Raw genomic sequence first — 21,358 nt, 5'->3', positions numbered from 1 at the left:
CCGGAGTTGCAGAGGGAGACGAAAGACTGTTAGACTTCGGCGCAGTCTTGGACGGCTCCGTGGACATACTCAGGGGACGACCTTACCGTCGAACACCGAGTTTGTGGGTTTTTTTTTTTTTTTTGTTTTGGCAAAAAACCACAGGAAATGAGAAGTGGACTGTATGAGGACGCAAGAGCTTTCTCACTGTGCACCGCAGGATTGCGGGAGAATTATCTCGCGTGTGGCTCGGAAACGGAGCCCTTTTAATGGGGATAGATGCAGAACAATATACGAACGCACGAGTGCGGATCAAAACTTGCACGTAGACAAAGTGAAATGATTACAAAACAAGTTTGTATGGATTCGTAAGGAACGCTGGGAGTACGTATAAAACAAAACACGAGGAAATATATAAATAAAGATGTATAGGATAAAAGAAAATACGTTTTTGTATAAATCTGGATCTGGATATATATATGTGCGCACAATACTGGCCGGAAAAATTATATATATAATTTATAAATATGGACGGATATATATGAGCGCAAAAGGCTGGCCGGAAAAAATATATATATAATTTTTAAATATGAACGGATATATAAATATGGGCCCGATAATGCTGGAAAAAATATATATGTATTTATTTATAAATATGGGCGGATATATATATGAGCGCAAAAGGCTGGCCGGAAAAAATATATTTATAATTTTTGAATATGAATGGATATATAAATATGGGCCCGATAGTGCTGGAAAAAATATATATGTATTTATTTATAAATATGGGCGGATATATATATGAGCGCAAAAGGCTGGCCGGAAAAAATATATTTATAATTTTTGAATATGAATGGATATATAAATATGGGCCCGATAGTGCTGGAAAAAATATATATGTATTTATTTATAAATATGGGCGGATATATATATGTGCGCAAAATACTGGCCGGAAAAAATTATATATATATAATTTATAAATTTGGACGGATATATAAATATGGGCCCGATAGTGCTGGAAAAAATATGTATGTATTTATTTATAAATATGGGCGAATATATAAATATGATCCCGATAGTGCTGGAAAAAATATGTATTTATTTATAAATATGGGCGGATACATATATGAGCGCAAAAAGTTGGCCGGAAAAATTATATAAATGATTTATAAATATGGACGGATATATAAATGTGGGCACGATAGTGCTGGAAAAAATATATATGTATTTATTTATAAATATGGGCGGATATATAATTAGGCGAAAAAAGGGAATCGGAAATGATGTGATTTGAATTTGTCGCGCTTGAGCCGCCTATCGATATCACGACTCGACTCACGTGTCACCACTACTCCGAAAACAGCTGTCGGCCGTTGTTTATATTTTGATTTTGTTGTTTAATTATGTTAATAATTTTTTTTGTGGTTGTGCGGAAAAAAAACCAAGAACAAAAGAACGCTTTTACACACCGCGAGTGTTGTGCGCGAAGGCAAACAAAACAAACGATCAATGCATATGGACAAATGCTTTGATCTATGTATGTACGTACATGCATAAGTACACAGGTGAGTATATAGATATGTGTGCACACGCGTTGTTCACAACAAAAATAACGTAAGTAATTGTCATTTAATTGGAGGTGGGGTGGTTTTAAATCAATGCGCGACACCGAAATGGATTATGTGTTGTGGATATGTACATATGTGCAATGTATGACTATGTAAGTATGTATGTACATATGTAAGCAAGTGCACCGGTTTCCAAAGACGCGCGTGAGGAATTAATTTCGCACCTAATTCGAACGCGAAAGAAATCGCGGTGCATACGTTAAGTGCTATTAAAAAAAAAAAAAATTTTTTTTTTTGCCTTTTGTGTTGTGGTAAATGTGTGAAGGGATTATATGTACATGGATATGTACATATGCGTGTACATCAACAGATGACGATGTGTGTATGTACGTAGATACGCGCGTGCGGAAATTAGTTTGGCATTAAAAATAATTATTTCAACACATAAGAAAACGCGGTGAACACTTTGATTATTATTTTTTTCTATTTTTTATAACACTTTAATATTTTTTTTGTTTTTTAAACTTTTACGCGGACTTGGCAAACAGCTGTGGAAATTACATGTACATGTGAATGCATATGTAAAAAAGGTGGATTTGGACAAGTGCGGGGAAAAAATATAAATAAAAATGGAAATGTAATGTAAAACGAGAACGTTGGACAAACACGCTAAGGATTAGGAACTACCATGGAACCTTGGAACAGGTCAGGTATGTACATACAATATGTAAAAGTGTGTAGGTCGCTATGGAGAAGCGGGAAAACCTTACACTTTTATTAGTATGTAGGGGCAAATGAAATGAATAATGAAATTTTTGTACTTATCAGGAATTCCGCCGATGCAAGCTGGAGGAGCGGAAGGATATCCGGCTCGAAGGACCAATGTTTGTGGAGGGGCGGAAGGACCCGACTAAGCTTGAAATGGTTGGCGGGTGCCAATATCTTCAGGGTCTCGTACGTGAGTGATTAAAACGCGCGAAAAACTTCGTTTTAAGTAATGATGATTTATTGAAGTCACTAGGTATACCGACACACACACGAAATGGTTCGGTTTAAAACAGATTGACAATTCGAGAAAAATATACAGGAGATGAAGGGGTGTTCGGGTGAAAATCTCGATTCGTAATAATGGCGATGCCCATTGGAAAAACCAAGTCACCCCACCTGGTGCCGAGGATCAAAAAACCCTCCTCACTCCTCACTGCTCACTGCTCTTCGCCGCTCACTGCTGTTCACCCGGTGGCGTGAACATGCTGTATATTGGGAGGTGATGGTGCATGAGACCGGTCGGGGACGATGAGAGACGCTGGCGGATCTACCCAAGGACTGGTCCTTTTACGTTTCGGAGACTCATTCATAGCGATAAGCTTTTGACCTGAGTCTCCACCGCAGTAAACTCCGCTTGGAGTTTGTTAAAACCTGCCCTCAGTGTCAAAACTATCTCCAGTCCGCCTCATGAATGAGCTCATCTCATTCTCGACCTCCCAGCAAGCATCCATATTTTAAGCCACCACGTTTAGCAATAGACTCCTTGATTCTGCCTGTGTAACCTGCACACTTAACGTGAACCGCATTGTCATACAACAATTAGTGGCAACTATGCAATTATTTTTAGAGCAGACAACCACTTTATCAAAACGTTTAACATAATTTAATTAAAAGAGCAAGAATACACAAAAGCATAAACACGTATCACAGAGCCGCGGGTAGGCAAAAGACGAGAGCGAGAACGGAGAGCGCGTCAAATTGAACACATGCAAGAGCAATTTGTACTCAAAAGCGCGAGAGTTAGTTACAACGGTAAAGACACAAAACCAAAAGAGATAAGCAAAACACGATACCGCTTATGCAAGTATTGTTGTATGTTTTGATTTATGTATATTTACACAAAAACGCAAAAGCGACTGCAAGAATTCGCGAAATAAAATTAAAATTCGTATGCTGAAATTTTAATTAAACTCATAATGAGTTTAAAAGGTTTAGAAAAGTATTTAATCGCGAGAAAAAAAATAACATTTGATAAGCGCAAAAAAAAACACGTCCGTCCTCGGCAACGAGTGAAAATATCTGTCTTTTGCGGGTCAGTGCAAATCGCCAAATCGAGAGATGAGACGACCCGGGAACGCCGCCTTAAGAATGCCGGTTGCGGCTCGCGCAGTGTGTGCCGTTGCTCCGTCCTGTTGGAACCAGTACTAATTCGTTCAATTGCGGCAGAAAAAAATCCGGTTAACATTAACCTATAGCGCGCACTGTTGTCGTTTGACCACCGGCGTCCTCGGAAAAATATGGTCCGAGCGATAGTTCTGAGAGTGAGCCTAATCGCTCATTATGATTATGGTCGAAAAATCACCAACACCACAGACGAATTGTTGCGCCAAAAAATTTACACGATTATTCCGCGTTTTTGGGGTCTGTATCGTTTCATGGCTTATTCACTTATATTCTATATCTGTCTAGTCCACAAATGTCAAAACAGATTTAACATTGGCCGTTATTTGCAAAAATAAAAGCATCTTTCAATAGGTTGAATAAATTCGCCCCAGTGTGATTACTCTTGCGTTTTGGACGCTGAAATTTGTACGCTTTTTAGTTGCATGGGCAACGGAATGGGGTAGCCAAAGGACCACCAGAAGGGGTAGGGCCCTGCTGGACGCTTCTGCCACACTTAACATCAGTTTGCTCAACGTAGGCAACACCCACACCTACAACAATCGACCTTACGCTTGCTAGCCCTTGCGCGCAGTGGGAAGTTTCGGATCTCTACACTCACAGCGACCACTTCGCCATTGTGTGCTCTATCAAGTGTTGTCGACCTGCACACACACCAATGACGGTCTACAGCTGGGCCCTAAGCACGCTGAGCGAAGAAGCGTTATTCACCATGATAATCCAAGTGACAAGGAGTAGCAGCATGGACGCGGACAACCAGGCCAACCACATGGGCGACATTCTTCGCAGAGCAGCCATGATACGCAAACGGCATAGAAACCACAAATGTAAGCCAGTACATGGAATGCCAAGAGGCAATGTCACCAAGCCAGACGACGACAGCAACGTGCCCGCAGAATGCCCACGTTTCCGGAGCTGCTTGTAGACTATAAGCGGAAAAGAGCCAACCTAAATGTGGGATTTTCAGATGACATCGACATAGTCACTGTGGCCAAGGACATCCAACAGGCAGAAGAAAACACCAATGAAGCAGTGCTCAGGATTTTGGATTGGATGGAGGCAAACTATATGTATAGCCGCACACAAAACCGAGGCCATGCTCATAAGCACCAGGGAAAAAGTGGAAACAGCCATGATCGAAATCGCTGGATGCTCTATACCATCGAAGCCTACAATTAAATACCTTGGAGTTATGATAGACCACAGGCTATCATTCAAAGCCCACCTGCAGTACACCTCAGATAAAGCTGCAAAGGCCACAGCAGCTATAACCCGGCTTATGGCTAATGTCGGCGGCCCCAAACAACGACGCAGATGGCTTATCTCGACGGTGGTACGGTCTATCATACTATATGCCGCCGCCATATGGGCACCAGCGATGGCATCTTCCACCTACAGCCGGGACTGCAGATCGTCGTACCGAACATGCGCACTCAGGACCATAAGTGCGGTTACAACAGTCTCCGAAGACGCCGCCCTGGTGCTGTCTGATATGGCCCCACTGGACCTCTTGCTTAACGAGGCTAGAAAAAGAGATCCGCTGCCAGCTTGAAGAGAGACGACTCTGACTAACTGGCAACGCAAATGACGTGACTCAAATCATGGGAGCTGGACAAGGCGCCTTCTGCCCGACATTCGCCCATGGCATAATCCCAAACATGGCCAGACTGACTTTTATTTGACACAGTTACTGACGGGAAATGGATGCTTTAAATCCTAATTGTGCGGGGAACATAGAAGACGCAGAACACGTCCTGTTTGTCTGTCCTAGATTTTCTGCTGAACGGAAAGAGCTAAGCCTAGGCATTGGGAGGCCGTTTATAGTCAACGACTTTATGGATATCCTACTTAGCTCGCAAAACAATTGGCTAGCTGTTAGCCACATGGCAGCAGTCATCATGCAATCCTTGGAGGGCAATCAGTTTTAGGTAAACTCTAGACGAGGCATACGTGCCATCTCCCCCTCGTGAAGTGGTACTTCAGCGTTGGTTCAGCGAGAGGGATATGGAGCATAGGGTAGGTTTTAGTGCGTTGCGGTGACCACTAACCAAGGTCGATAAAAACAGGTGCAGAGGTTGTATATCTCGGATTCAGCCGGATGGGACTACTATATAAACGGCAACTCACGAACTGTGACTTTTCTCAATAACATCGTTCCATCATTTTGCTCCGTGCGTATATATACAAATTTATCTATTATTATTAAATCCGCGTTTCTATCCTGTTCTTTTCCAATTTTTTTACTTTTCGTCATTGAAACTAGGAGAGTTCAAATTGATTAAGGGGCGAAGTTACTCCAAAGCACACAAATTCTGGACAAGGCGTCCGATACGACATTATCTTGACTTCTTCGGTGACTTACTTCAATCTTATAACCTTGCAGCTTTCTTTCAGATCTGATTGTCGCATCAACCAAACTAAACTGGCGTGATCGGTTATGGTTTCAAATTCCTGTAGTTCCAGATAGCAGCGGAATATTTCAATTGCTTCCAAAGCAGCCAACCACTCGCGTTCTGTTACCCTATAGTTTCGTTGAGCAGTTGTTAACTTCTTCGACATAAAAGCCATTGGTTTCTCAGCTCATTATTCGTCCAATTGCACCAACATTGGGCCGATGCCATAGTTGCTTGCATCATAATGCACGATGAATTTTTTGTTGATGTCTGGGTTGATCAAGATCGGGGCCAATGTAAGACTTTCCTTAAGTTGAGCTTGAGCTTCCTGTGTCTATAAAAATTTCTTTTTTCTTAGTTAGCAATCGGAAATGTAAAATCAGAAAAATTATCAATGTACTTACGATACCAACCAACTTCTGGTCTGTTTTATCGATTTCGGAACTGGAATCTAAAGATATGTTTGCCTTTCTAAATTGTTGAGACATACGAATCAGAATTTCCAAATGATTATCGGAATTATCTGTCACCACGTAGAGATCGTCTAAATATCAGAACACACAGTATTTCAGATCTGCTGGGATTCGATCGTGGTTTGCGAAGCGTTCCATAATCCGAATGGCATTACGGTGAATTGGTACAAGGGGCGGCCGGGTATCGTAAAAGGTGTTATCTGTTTGGATTTTTCTGAAAGGGCAGTTTGCCAGTAAGTATCTTTTAAATCGATTTTTAAACCATACACAGGGTGAAATGGTATATTAAAATCGCCAAAATGTATGTAACAGGCAGAAGGAAGCTTTTCCGACCCTATAAAGTATATATATTCTTGATCAGCATCTAAAGCCTAGTCGATCTAGCGATGTCCGTCTGTCCGTCCGTCTGTCCGCCTATCCGTATGAACACCTAGATCTCGAAGACTGTAAAAGCTAGAGCCACCAAATTTGGTACGTAGACTCGTGTAGTATGTAAGGTGATCAAGTTTATTTCAAATTTTTGCAACGCCCCTTTCCCGCCCCCACAATTAAAAAAATGTGGTTATCTCAAAAACTATTCTAGCTAGAGACACCATATTTGGTATGTATATTTGCAAAGTAAATGCGCACATTTTGTATTTATAAAGATTTTGCCACGCCCTATTTCGCTCTCGTAATTTGTCACACTAGAATTTGATATTACTATCCAGCAAAAAATCGGACAACAAATAGCCAAGTTATGCGTATAAAGGCCAAGTTATTTCGATAAGGCCGGAGATGGCCGTGGGCTGGTGGCGGCGCTAGTATGCTCATATGCTAGGGTGAGCGAGATACTGAAATATGCTTGTAAAAAGTATGTGAACACAAGTTTTTTTAAAATAGTAAATAAATTTGTTATTTCATTTATGCTTTCCAGAGGGTATGCATCCTTTTTGGTCACTAATTTATATTTCTTGCATCCAAACATAATCGCGGTTTTCCGAGTTTCACAGCCAGATGCATAGGAGAGCTTCAAGGACTATTGGCTTTCTCGATCACTCCCATTTCCAACGTTCGAAAGATTTCTTTATACATCAACTTTTCATCCGCTGGACACACGGGTTAGAAGCGTTGTTTGATTGGAGTTGCTTCTTTGATCTCTAAGTCATGAACGATAAGTGGAGTTCGGCCTAATCCCTTTTGTATAAAATCCGAAAATAATTGAATAACATCATTTAATACAAATTTTTTTGCGTCATCAATCAAGTGAATATATTTATCTAATGTGGGATTCTTACAACGAAATGAAAATTCTGGACATAACTCAAAAGATTTCCAGAATTCAAATAAAATAATTCATTTGCTAATGACGGGATAATAAAAAGAGAAAGAGGCTTTCGCTTGCTTTGGTGCAATAGCACATTTGTTCTTATTATTCAGATAACTAGATGCCTTTTCCTTTCTGCTGTAGCCATCCGGGATATTTCGTCCAGTCTTGTGCTGGTAAATCTGATCCGATACAACTGATATTGGCTAGAGTATCCAAAAGACCAAGCTCAGAAAATTCGAGACACTTCATCTGCCATCGTTAATCATAGACGCTATCGTTAGTTTTTTGGCATCTTTTATTTTCTTCCAAGAACGACGCAGACGTTCACTGAAGTGACATCTAATGAACTGGCCAGTTGCAAACTTTTGTTTATCTCGAATCGCTAAATAGGTTTGCAGCCGTTGATGGTATGGTAGTCTGGGATATGGCTGAATTTTATTTTCTCGCCGATTCGTACCGGTGCTATCTGTCAAATCTAGTGGTTGTTGTTAGTCGCTGTATTATCTTTGACACTACTGAGGGTCCACTCGATTGCGATAGAATGATGGCCCTGATTGGAGTTTTTCGAACGGCCTAGGCATATATCACATTGTGGTTTGTAGACACTTTTCTTTCCACATCCGTAGCAGAAAATGCGGCGCTTTTCTAAGCACATGTCCCATCTGTGTCCTTCGATGTCACAATTCCAAGAAATGTATTTCTTTTCCTTGACGTGAATTGCGTTTAACTCCGGTTAAATATCTTCTTCGGGATTTTCGTCTGTCTCTTCAAGTAAAGCGATATTCCTCCTAACATTTGTATATTTCGGAATGCGTTTTCCTAATTCTTCACGGAGAAAATTCTCTCGACGGTGCACCAATTGGCGAAGTTTAGATACCGATTCTATTGGAACGTATAATAACGCTTCTCGTACTTCAGAAATCAGGTTTATTTGTAACTGATGTACGAGTCGTTTTCCCTCAGGTATTATCATCAAATCAAATGCTTCACCGTTCCTCTGTTATCGGTTAAGTATTTCTTCAAGAATCAAATCATCATCCTTAAAACCTTCATATTCTTGATTCAAATCCAGACAAAACTGTTCCCAAATAACTTCGTCATGTTCTTTTCGATAGCGCCAATACCATTCCTTGGTTCCGATTAATCGAAAGAACCAAGGAATTCTTAAAAATTTCTCTGAAAATTGTCCACAGTTAATGCTTTACTTATATATAGAAACTTTGATACTGTAGGACCTTTAGGAGACGCATAAAATTTAATACCCGAACTTTGTACTAATTGGGCGGATTTTCCAGGATTTATGTAATGGTGAGATATTGAATCTGATCTTGGGGTCGGGACGCGATGCTGATCCTGGTTGCTAGATCGTCCAACTGAATTATTAAAATTCAAATTTCCCAAGCTCTGATCAATTAAATATTCCATTCTCTCAAAAATTGCATCAACATTTACTGTTAACGTGCCGTTGAAGATTTGGGTTTTCTACCTCTACCTCCTGATTTTAACTGACAAGCCGGAGATGCTACGTTACTTGATTGTGATTGAGCTCTAGTATAATGGGACTTTTTGTTTCTGTTAATTATGGGACCCTCGACTTAATCAGACATTATTAATTGGACTAAATCTTTCTGGTGGCATAATTTCTTACAAAAATTACATTATTGATGTCCTTTAACTATAAATCGATTATCTTCCTTGTTTTAAAAATGAGGTTGAGCAAAATTATAGGTGCAGTACTAATAAAGAGTGAAAATGGAACTAATCGATAGTTCAATCTCAGAAATTTATATATGAAAGGATAGCGAAATCTTGTCGCCCTAGCACTAATCATCTATATCAAATCCAAAACGAAACGACTAATTTTAACCAATATCATAAACTGAACTCATTTTGTTTAATCGGTCAGAACTCGGGCATAGACAAATCTCTGCTGTTCCAGATTATTAAGCAGTCAATTCATTGATATCGGCTGAAACATTTGTGTTTTTGTAGTTAAAAGATATGGACAAAATCAATCAACTACAATACTTTTTTTTTTTAATATATTTGTTGAATGTACTAAATTAGAGCCTAACAACAAGTTTGAGATATTTTCTTAGTCTAGTACTTAAGATAAATCCTGAAGATAGTGCATGCGGCCATATTCACTTATTATTGGGTTGGTCTGTAATTTCTTCTAAGACGTGTTTTACTATTAGTTCGCGTAAGGGAATTGGCAAGAACATTGTCATGTGGATCCACTTTTGCAGAATACTTTAGTTGTTGAGTACCTATTTCAGATTTTACGCTAGGTATATTTAGATCATTTTGAATGTTGTCGTTCCGTATGTACCACGGGGCCGCCGTGATTGATCTTAAAATCTTCGACTGCGCACTTTGTATAATGTCGACATTGCTGGTACTTGCATTCCCCCATAGTACGGCACCGTAAGTCCAGATAGGTTTTAGTACTGAGCTGTACAGGAGGACTTTATACTCCAGACGTAGAGGGGAGCGAGCATTGATGATCCAATGTAAGCTACTCGCTTTCAGTTTAAGCTGTCATTTTTTTGCTTCGATGTGCTTGCGCCAAGTTAGCCTTCTGTCTAGGTGGATGACAAAGTAAGTGACATCATCAGCTTGAGGAACTGGTACGTTGTTTAGCATTAGACCTGGACAGTTTCTTCTGTTAAGAGTAAATGTAACATGTTTGCATTTCTGCTCGTTGACCCGGATACGGCTGGTTGCTAGCAATTCCTCTACCACCTCTAATTTAGCAGAGGCTTGTATTGGGCATTTGTATCTGCTAAGGATTGCCGTGTCATCGGCAAAAGTGGACGTTGTAAGTCCTAAGCTCGTTGGTAACTCTGCAGTGTACATTAGGTAGAGCAATGGGGCGAGTACACTGCCTTGCGGTACATCAGCTTTGATTTCAAAGTCTGCCGAGACGGAGCCATTACATCTTACAGCGAATTTCCTATTGTAAAGGTAAAATTCCATGAGTTTGTGGGTGTACTGTGGGAGTTTTTTCCGGTTTTGAACATCAGACCCTCCAGCCAAACTCTGTCGAAAGCCTGGGAAAATTCGAGAAAGACAGCCGCACAGTGTTCTTTTAGTTCGAATGCTGGTCGTATTTCGGATGTTATACGACTTGTTCAATTGTCCCATGTTTTTCGTGAAAGCCGAACTGGTGTGAAGGGATTGTGTTCTCCGATGCCAGAAATGAGTTTAGTCGGATCTGCAGGACCTTTTAAAAAAGCTTCGAAAGACATGGCAGCAAACTAATTGGCCTATAGGATGATAGCTGGGTTTTGTCCTTTCCCACTTCATAAATCATGATGATAGTGGACCTTCATTAATAGCTTCCTATGCAGATGATGTCTGTATGTTTTATTCCTCGTCGTGTGAGTATTCTGCCGCTGATGGAGTGCAAGAATATCTCCATCTGCTTGAGAGCTGGGCTCGCAGATGGAATATAATGCTAAACGAGGCCAAATGCTTAAATATATGCTTCACATTGAGAAGAAAGCATCCTTCCCGTGTATGGCTTAACGGCAAGGTGCTAAAAACAGAAGAAAAAGCAAAATATCTGGGAGTAGTCCTAGACAAACGCCTTACTTTTAAAGATCACATCGAAGCCTCTCTAAAAGCGTGCAGAATCAAATGGTCGAAACTAAACTGGCTGACAAATGGGAAAAGCAAATTGCCACTAAAATGCAAACGGGCACTGTATAATGCTATAATAGCTCCTACTTGGAGATATGGAGTCCAAATCTGGGGGATGGCTGCAGATTCCAAATGAAAAAAGGTACAAACGTTTCAAAACAAAGCTCTGCGTCAGATGACAGGGTGCCCATGGTTTATCCGAGGCGCATCACTACACCATGATCTTGAAGTGGAAACGGTAGAAGACCAAATTAATCGCCACACCAGCAGGTACAATGATAGGCTGCACGCACATGCAAACCAGCTGGCGAGACCTCTTGCGAGCCAAAGGACCATCCACAGGCTGAAGAGAAGGCAGTATCTGACAATGATACGCTAAGTTGTTGATTTGTATACCTAAATAAACATACCCCTAAAAATATAGATTAATGTACATATATAAATAAGATTAAAATTTACACTGTTAGTAATAACTGTTTGGCGTTTTACATTATGTTAAGTTAAAAGCTTTGTTAAGATCATTTGTGAATCGATTCCTTGCTAAAATACACATATAAAAAAAAAAAAAAAAAAAAGAAATGAGTTTAGTCGGATCTGCAGGACCTTTTCAAAAAGCTTCGAAAGACATGGCAGCAAACTAATTGGCCTATAGGATGATGGCTGGGTTTTGTCCTTTCCCGCTTTAGGAATCATGATGATAGTGGACATGCTCTTGGGAAGTAGCCAATTCTTATTATAGCGTTGAACAGTTTGAAAATGTATTGTATGGCGATGATAGGGAGTTCTAGGATCATTATACCATACACCCATAGGGTGAAATGGTATATTAAAGTCGCCAAAATGTGTGTAACTAGCAGAAGGAAGCTTTTCCGACACCATAAAGTATATATACTCTTGATCAGCATCAACAACCGAGTCGATCTAGACATGTCCGCCTGTCCGTCCGCCTGTCCGTCCGTCTGTCCGTCCGTCCGTATGTCCGTCCGTCTGTACGCATGAACACCTAGATCAATTTGGAGCACTCTGGCGAAGGATACACTAGGACTGGTTGTAGCAGGCATGTTGGATGATCTAACAGCCTTGGCGAAGAATACCTCCGGTGTAGTTAGATGGTTATTGGTGTTGTTGTATTCCTGGCAGTTTTTACACTGCGGTGGTTGGTACCTTTTATGGGGCTCCTCTACGGTGATTCTTCTGTGCAATAGGAGATAAAGGTGGTAGATTGGGTGCACTTCATTTGGCTTTAAGCACTTTTCATTTGGTTGGAGCTCTATTTTAAAGAGCGGCTGTGCGACTTTATTTCTGTTGATAATAATGATATCGGACTTAACCGCAAACCCTTTCTCGGCCAATGCGTCTGCTATTTCTTGTGTTGGAACCGATGACTTAATCCATTTTAACACAGCCTGAAGTGTTTTTTTTTTTTTAGTTTTGATGCGTTAGCTTGATTTTCAGTAAGTGGTGGTGCATCTGGATGTACATCTTACCATACGGCGGACCCAATCCCGAAGTAGTATTCGCCATCCCGATTGAAGACTACAGAGCTCCTGTCGCCGCCGACCATGCTACCAAACTCGACTCGTCAGCTCTGTTTGTAACGGATACCCATTCGCGGCCCGTGTACGAACGCCCAATGGACTCCCGGACCCACACCCGCCACACTAAAGGAACAGGAAACGCAGACATACCGAACACCCCTACGCTGCCCGAGTATGAGCCCATCAACCCTTCGACGACACAAGGTGTTTTCCAGACAGAATGAGACACACTCCGGTCCCGAAGATGAGGAGATGCCGCTAAACCTTTCCGTGTCCCACCCTCGTCCATCCTGCTCTGCTGTGGAGCCCAAGGTTCAGTGGATTTCGGCAAGATGAAATATTCTCTTGCAGTTGAAGTCAGTCGCTGATCTCAAGGATCAGTCGCTTCAGGTAAGGAGGCAACGGATCTTGGAAAGCGGGCTTTCGCTTGGCAGTCAAGATTACTCGTTGCAGTTTCTCTTCACCATTCCCATTCCTTAACCCCCCTAACACTTATTCCCACGTCTTCATCTCCGTCCAAGAGGCAACGAATATTGGCCAAGCGGGCTTCGCTTAGCATCCAAGATCATTCGTTGTAGATTCTCTTCGACTCTCCTTGTCCCTTTGGCCTCCACTTAACTCATAATATTCTCAAGGTCTTCAGAATCAAATAAATTTTCTGTAGACGGGACTCGGGAAACTGAGAGTTGTACCCCAGCCAGAGCTTCCTTACTGTTGGTTCAGTAATGTTTTCTCCAATATGGCTTGCATAAAGCGTCCAATTTGCTCTCTTATAGTAAAATCTTACGGATTCTTCTAAATCGGTCGGTCGGTAGGGACGATAATTTTGCATCCAAGATGTTTCCCCATCGGTTTGCGATATTGCACCCCCTATCACGGTATCTTCAAGTCGCCACCTAAAATGTAATTTCTACCCCCAGCTGTAAGCTTCCGAATATCGTAGGCAAACTGTTGTTATACCATACTCCCATAAGGCAAAATGTTGTATTAAAGTCGCCAAAATGTATGTAACTGGCAGAAGGAAGCTTCTTCGACCCCATAAAGTATTCATCATTAGAATCAACAGCCGAATCGAACTAGCAATGCCCGTCTGTCCGTCCGTTCGTCCGTCTGTCAGTCCGTCCGTCTGTATGAACACCCAAAAATTTTGCCACGCCCCTTTCCGCCCCCGTAATTTGAAAAATCTCGATTATCTCCCGTTATTTTCTAAGTGTGCAATGAAATTTGGTTTATTTAACTTTGATACTAATATCCAGCAAAATACCAAATTTTATCAAAAACGGACTAAAAATACCCAACGCATATAAACGTTTTTGCATAAGGAGTTAGCCGTTGGCTGGTGGAGGCGCTAGGGTGCTCGTACGCTTGAGTGAGTGAGATACTAAGATATGCTTGTAAAAAGCATGTGAACAAAATTTTTTTTAAATACCTAAATTTGTTATGAATTTTAAATATTTGTTTTCCTGGTGTATGACATACCTAAGTCGGCGGGACGACTTACTTACTTAATATTTTTATATTGTTCGCTAGGCCACCGGAAAAGTAGCAGGAGTAAATATTTGTTGATTCAGCATCGCTTATAGTTTGAATGCCAATAACTTCAATCATGCTAGTTTGTTGTAGAGGTAAGGAGTGGCGAATAGATTTCTTAAAAAGGATCGCAACCCCGCTACTCTAGCGTTTAAGCGGTCGCATCGATCGGATATACAATTCGCGTGTTTTATTGATAACAACCAATTTAGCCAGGTTTCGGTTAGCAAGCATATATCAATATTCTGTTCTGACAAAAGATCAAATAGTTCTTCCAAGTAATTTTTTTCATGAAATGAGCCATTAAGAAAAAAATTTCATTGCTAGCGAAAACATGGCTTCTCGCTAATCAGCTTTGAAAATTTTTGGGATTTCACAGCAATTAACTCAAGGCCTTCTGTCCAAACTGGACTGGAATTAAAATAACTAAGCGAAAGCTAAGCCCGCAAAAGAAAAAAAGTGGCAATACGCCGAAAATAACCAAACAAAATGAACAACTAATCGAGAATCGTTTTAAAATTCTTGCCGATCAGCAAGACGCCAAAGCCGGCGCTGTAGAAAAACTTAAATCGGCTAGACCGCACCCTCTATATACTCGTAGACTGCACCGCCCTGGTTTCGAAACTAGTAGAAACAGTAAGTGCAAATAACTTTGTTGTAACCCCTTGTCTCAATAGGGGAAACATAAAAGAAATTAGATGTCAAACCCAAACTGAGGACAATTTCCGCATCGAAAAGTACCTCTGTAATGCAAATATCAACTTATATACCTGCCAACTAAGAGGATTGAGTCATCGGTTCGAACACAATAGATAGCAGACGCGCTTGTTCAGAAAGGGTTTGCGGTTACTACCGGTGTCAATATCATTAACAGAAACAAAGTCACACAGACGCTTTTTAAAATCAGGCTCCAACCAAATGAAAAGTGCTCAAAACCAAATGAAGTGCACCCAATCTATAACCTTCAGTTCAGCGGAATCAAAACCTGTTTATCCAGAAGCTAATCGATAACATATAATGGCTTCCCTACGTCTATGTCTTTGGAATGCTAACGGCATCTCCAAGCACAAAAATGAACTGTAACTATTTCTAGACTCAAGTGAAATCAAGGTCATGCTGATATCCGAAACACATTTAACAGGAAAAAATAATTTTCACATACCAAAATGTACCTTCTACCTTCTTTCTTGTACTGCCCACCACTCTTCTCAATCTCTGAAAAGGAATTTAACAATTAAACAATGTCTAAGAAGAGAATGGCGGCTTAAACTGAAAGCGAGTAGCTTACATTGGATCATCGATGCTCGCTCCCCTCTACGTCTGGAGTATAAGGTTCTCCTGTACAACTTAGTACTAAAACCTATCTGGACTTACGGTGCCGTACTATAGGGGTATTGCAAGTACCAGCAATGTCGACATCATACAAAGGGCGCAGTCGAAGATTTTAAGAACAATCATGGGGCTCCGTGGTACATACGGAACGACAACATTCAAAATGATCGATATATACCTTGCGTAAAATCTAAAATAGACAGTCAGCAACTAAAAGTTTCTGCAAAACTGGATGCACATCCAAATGCTATTGCCAGTTCCCTTACTCAAACTGTAGCCAGCTTGCTTACTTAAGACGGTAGTACCTCTCTCTCATGTCTCAGAGAGAAAACATGCTCGTCTCTAAATGAGAGCGAAGTACGAGAGAGCCTCGAGTCAGTCTGGGTTGAACGAGCTTGCGAATCGGCCGTGCTAACGAGGATAAAGATCATAGATCACACTTACTTATAATAAATATATAAAAACAATTCAAACGAATCAGCCTATTACATTATCAGAAGTGATCCTAACCCAAAACCATGAGTAACGCAGTTCAACTATCCGATTTAACCGTCGACCAACTAAAACAATGGCTAGCAACTTTAAACATGCCAACAAACGGCATAAGAAATGAATTAGTGCTTCGTCTGTATAGTGTGCCAGTCGAAACACGTGGTTATGCCACACCTGGTTGGAACGAACATGATAATTCAGAGCATAATTTAGACGACATCCAATTGATGCGGCTAACCCAGACCAATTAAATGAAGCGTCAATTGGCGACGCAATTCCGAGAAGCGTACAACAAGAAGCGGTGAACTCCAATTTCAACAACAACAACGATGTCGCGTTGGTTCAACAATTGCTACAACAACTTCAACTGCTGATTCCTAGAATCGAGCTTGGTCACGATTTGGACAGATCTTTCCAGAATTTTGAAAACAATGGCAACGCCACTGGCAATGTTATTGATAACAATGTAGCTAATGAGAATATCGATGACAGCAGCATTCCCATCAATGGCAACGCCACAGTCGAAGCCACCAACCAATACTCTGGCAACTCAAACGGCGAATCGATGGATATAGCTTTTTCACTGGCGAAGGAAGTATTGATGGATTTCAACGGTGAGTCGTGCTCCAAAAAGTGGGTGGCTCAGCTTAAAAATATCGGTGAAGTGTATAACATAGGCAACACTCACTTACGGCTGCTCTTCATTTGCAAGATGAAAGGCAAGGCGCATTCATGGCTTCATTCGGAAGTTACACGTATTCGCGAGCCAGTAGCAGTATTATGCGAACAGTTAAAGCGCTGTCGTAGATGTAACATTAGAGGACACCTGGTGAGGGACTGCAACAGGCCGGACCGTGTACCAGGCTCTTGTTTCATCTGTGGATCCATGGAGCATTGGGCGGCCAAAAGTCCAGATAGGAAGGGCAGCCGTGAAACGAATGGACTCAACCGTACGAACCAGAGCAGCAACAATTTTGTAAGAGAGTTCATTATACATTTTGTAGATTTGCCAAGTAATTCCTTTATTGCAGCGTGCCTCATAGATTCAGGGAGTCCAGTTTCCTTAATCAAGAAGAAACATTTACCTAATTATTCATATCTTTATTCTGTCGAGCAATCTTATCAATGGCTTAATGGAAGTCCTCTCATTACATTTGAAAAATTACTATGTTACGTTGTGAAGGATTTAATAAAGATTTACTTTTATTTACTCGTTATCCCAGACGAATCTATGAGTCGCGATGTAATTTTTGGAAGGGATTTTTTGACATCATGTAATCTTAAATTAGATTTAGATTCTTTTGAAAAAAGTGCGCTACTAACTTCTCAGAGCCACGACAACGTAAGAAAAGTTAATTTTAAAGAAATTGGAATGTTGATGTCAGAATATATGGAAAATGAAATTGTTATTATAAGTGTAACGGGTAATACAGAAAACGAAAATATTAATGCAAATGATAAAATGAATTCAGAAAATTTTAATGCAGATAAGGAAATTATTGAATACAATGTTATTTACAAAAGGACATGCATAGATAAAGAAATGACTTTAGAGTTTGAAAAGAATATAATCAAAGGTACAAATGAGGAAAAGTACAGGATTGTAGAAATTAAATTAAAGGAACCCCGTAGTGAGTCTGAAACAAATATGGAAGATAACTTTGAGAGGAGAATGTTAGAAATTTTTTACATCGACAATCAAAACCCAGAGCCAGAATACGTGATCGGTGAAAACATAGATTATAAAACGGCTCAGAGTTTTGATAAGCTAGTCAGGGATAGGTATGTGAATGCGCAAAGACCGGATAAACCGAATATCAGTGTTTAAATTGCTGTAGTCGAATTAGCAAAAGGCATAAATTTTGCGCTATTCATTGCTGTGACTGTTTAGCAAATATGAAAACAAATACTTTGTGTTGCTTTTGCTTCCGAAAAAAACCGAAATCAGAAAATCTGACAGCAAAAGCAGCAGCAAATATCCGAAAGCAAAAAATCCGACAGCAGCAGCAATAGCAAAAACCCGAAACAGATTGCTTTGATAGCAACAGCCAAGTTATACATTTTAATACTAGGAACTGTTCCGACTGTTGCTCTTGGCCAAATTCGGAAGTCGACGAAAGCAGCAGTCGGAAAAAAAGTCGCTTCAGACTACTTGATTCTTAATTTTTGGCCTACTTTGATTTTACCTATACATACTAAATGACTAATTGATAATTTACATGTATTAAAAGAGTATTGAGTACTTTCATGTGTATGTACATATGTATAGGTAAAATCAAAGTAGGCCAAAAATTAAGAATCAAGTAGTCTGCTGCGACTATTTTTCCGACTGCTGCTGCTCAGATTATGCATAGATTTCCGAAAACTGAACAAGATGATTATCAAGGACAACTATCCGTTACCATTGATCGACGACCTATTACACAGACTAGTCAACAAACGTGTTTTTTCCAAATTAGATCTTAAAAATAGATATTTTCATGTATTCGTCGATAAAGAGTCAGTAAAATACACGTCTTTCATCACGCCGCTTTGTCAAGACAAGTTCCTAAGAATGCCAATGGGGATCAAGAATGCATCACATGTTTTCCAAAGATTTATAAATCGAATTTTTGAAGACATGATCAGAAAAGGGCAGGTCCTAGTATACATGGATGATATAATGATAGCCAGTGCAAATACAACCGAGCACCTACAGACTCCAGAAGAAGTTTTTGATAGGTTAGTAAGAAACAAATTAAGACTATGAATGGACAAATGCGAGTTTTTTATGTCAAGTATGCCAAAATACCTGGGATATAAAATCACAGAAAACAAAATATGTGCTGACGATAAAGGTTTGGATGCAGTAAAAAACTTTCCAGTGCCAGGCAATATGCACACGCAGTGAAAAGTTTCTTAGGTTTGTGCTCCTACTTTAGAAGATTTATAAAAGACTTTTCCATAATCGCTAAACCTATGTACGACTTGATGAAAAAAGACAAAGAATTTCAATTCGGAAAAGAGGAATTAGAATGCTTTCTCAACTTGAAGCAAAAACTATTGGAAGCACCAGTATTGGCGATATATGACCCCAGAGACGATACAGAGCTTCATTGTGATGCAAGCGCATTAGGTTTTGGGGCGGCCTTTTTACAAAAGAAAGCGGATAAAAAACTACACGCAATATTTTATTTTTCGAAGAGAACAAGCGAGGCTTAGTCGAAGTATCACAGTTTTGAACTCGAAACGTTAGCGATTGTGTACTCCCTGCGCTTTAGGATTTAGGATTTATGTCCAAGGAAAGAAATTTAAAATTTTAACTGACTGCAATTCTCTGACTCTTACACTAAAAAAAAGATAGAATTAAACCCTAGGATCGCGAGATGGGCCCTTGAACTCCAAGAGTACGACTACGAGTTAGCGCATAGATCAGGGACGCAAATGCAGCACGTAGACGCGTTAAGCAGACGCACCAATATCATGGTAATAGAACCGAATAGCTTCGAGCACAACCTAGTTATTTGCCAAGCAAAATACTTAGAACTGAAAAAATAAAGGAAATGCTAGAAAAATCAGAGCACAAATTGTTTGAAATGAGAAACGGAGTATTATACCGAAAGTCCAATGACAAGAAAATATTGTTCTACGTTCCAAAATAAATGGAAAATCACGTTTTATACAAATACCACGACGAATTAGGCCATGTAGGTAGAGACAAAATGTTGGACGCAATAGGCAAAAGTTATTGGTTCCCAAGTCTTAAGGATAAAGCAAAGAGACATATAGAAAATTGTCTCAGATACATAGCATTCTCACCTAAATGAGGCAAAGGCGATTTCTGAACTGTAACGGGTAACGTATAGTTTGGGCGGGTCTGGCAGTAGCTGGCTATCGGCTGGCACGCTGTAAATTTCCGGCACTAGCTCGTCGACAAAAGGGGTGTAGTTCTGCCGAAATCCAGTTACCACAATTATTTATTTATATTTTCATCGACCTGCCTGCCTTTCTCATTATTATATTATTAAAAGTGAGCGTGCATGCGACAAGAGGAAGAGAATACCAAAAAAACAAAGATAGAAAAGGAAGATACAAAAGAAAGATTGAAAAGAAAGATAGAAACGAAAGATAGAATTTCATACGCTGATAATGCAAGGTGCATTTCGATACTTGCAATCACTGGTGGTTTTGCGATTGACAATTGCCCACCCTTCCTATGATCATCGGCCGCTTGAAGCTTTAACTTCAGATGATCCCTTCGTTCTTTACTGGGGAGACAGGTGTAGATGGATGAATTCAAGATAACTTTTAATCAGACATTATAAATTTTTATTGCTTATCTAAGAGGAAAAAAAATTTAGAGTATTAAACATACTTAAAGTTACAAAAAAATGATCGCTCTTACAAGTAGACAGAACAAAAAAAAATCATCAAAATTTATAATCAAAACAAAACGTCGGCAAGAAGTGCCGCTATTTCAGCAAAAGTATCTCATCAAATAATAAGCAAGACCTAGCGCTAGCAACAGTTGTAGATTAGGCGCACAGACAATTTAGCAGAAGTAGCTAAGCCAAAAGAACATACAAGGGCACGATTTGCACACGCATGATAACGGGAATATTTCTTTTTTTTTGTTTTTTTTTTTTCTCTTCTTTCTTTTATTTTATGTTGGGGAATATTACTTTAGTTATTTTAAGGGAAAAAGGGGCAGGTGCAAGGGGTGAAGAACATTTTTTTTTTGTTTTTACATAAATAAATATTGGGTGTACATTACTTACAGCTTCTTTATCCAACGTCGAAAGCGCTTTCTCCGTACTGCTGTTTTAAGGAAAGAAAAATATAAAAAAATATTCTAGCACCGAATATGCATACCCTGTAATTCTATTACCTATCCATGTACATATGTATATAAAAGATTTTAGTTGTTTTATTTTTTTCTCTTTTTTTTCTT

The sequence above is a fragment of the Drosophila willistoni genome, unplaced genomic scaffold (assembly GCF_018902025.1).
Source record: "Drosophila willistoni isolate 14030-0811.24 unplaced genomic scaffold, UCI_dwil_1.1 Seg169, whole genome shotgun sequence".
Taxonomy (NCBI): Eukaryota; Metazoa; Arthropoda; class Insecta; order Diptera; family Drosophilidae; genus Drosophila; species Drosophila willistoni.
This window is presented reverse-complemented; position numbering follows the sequence as displayed.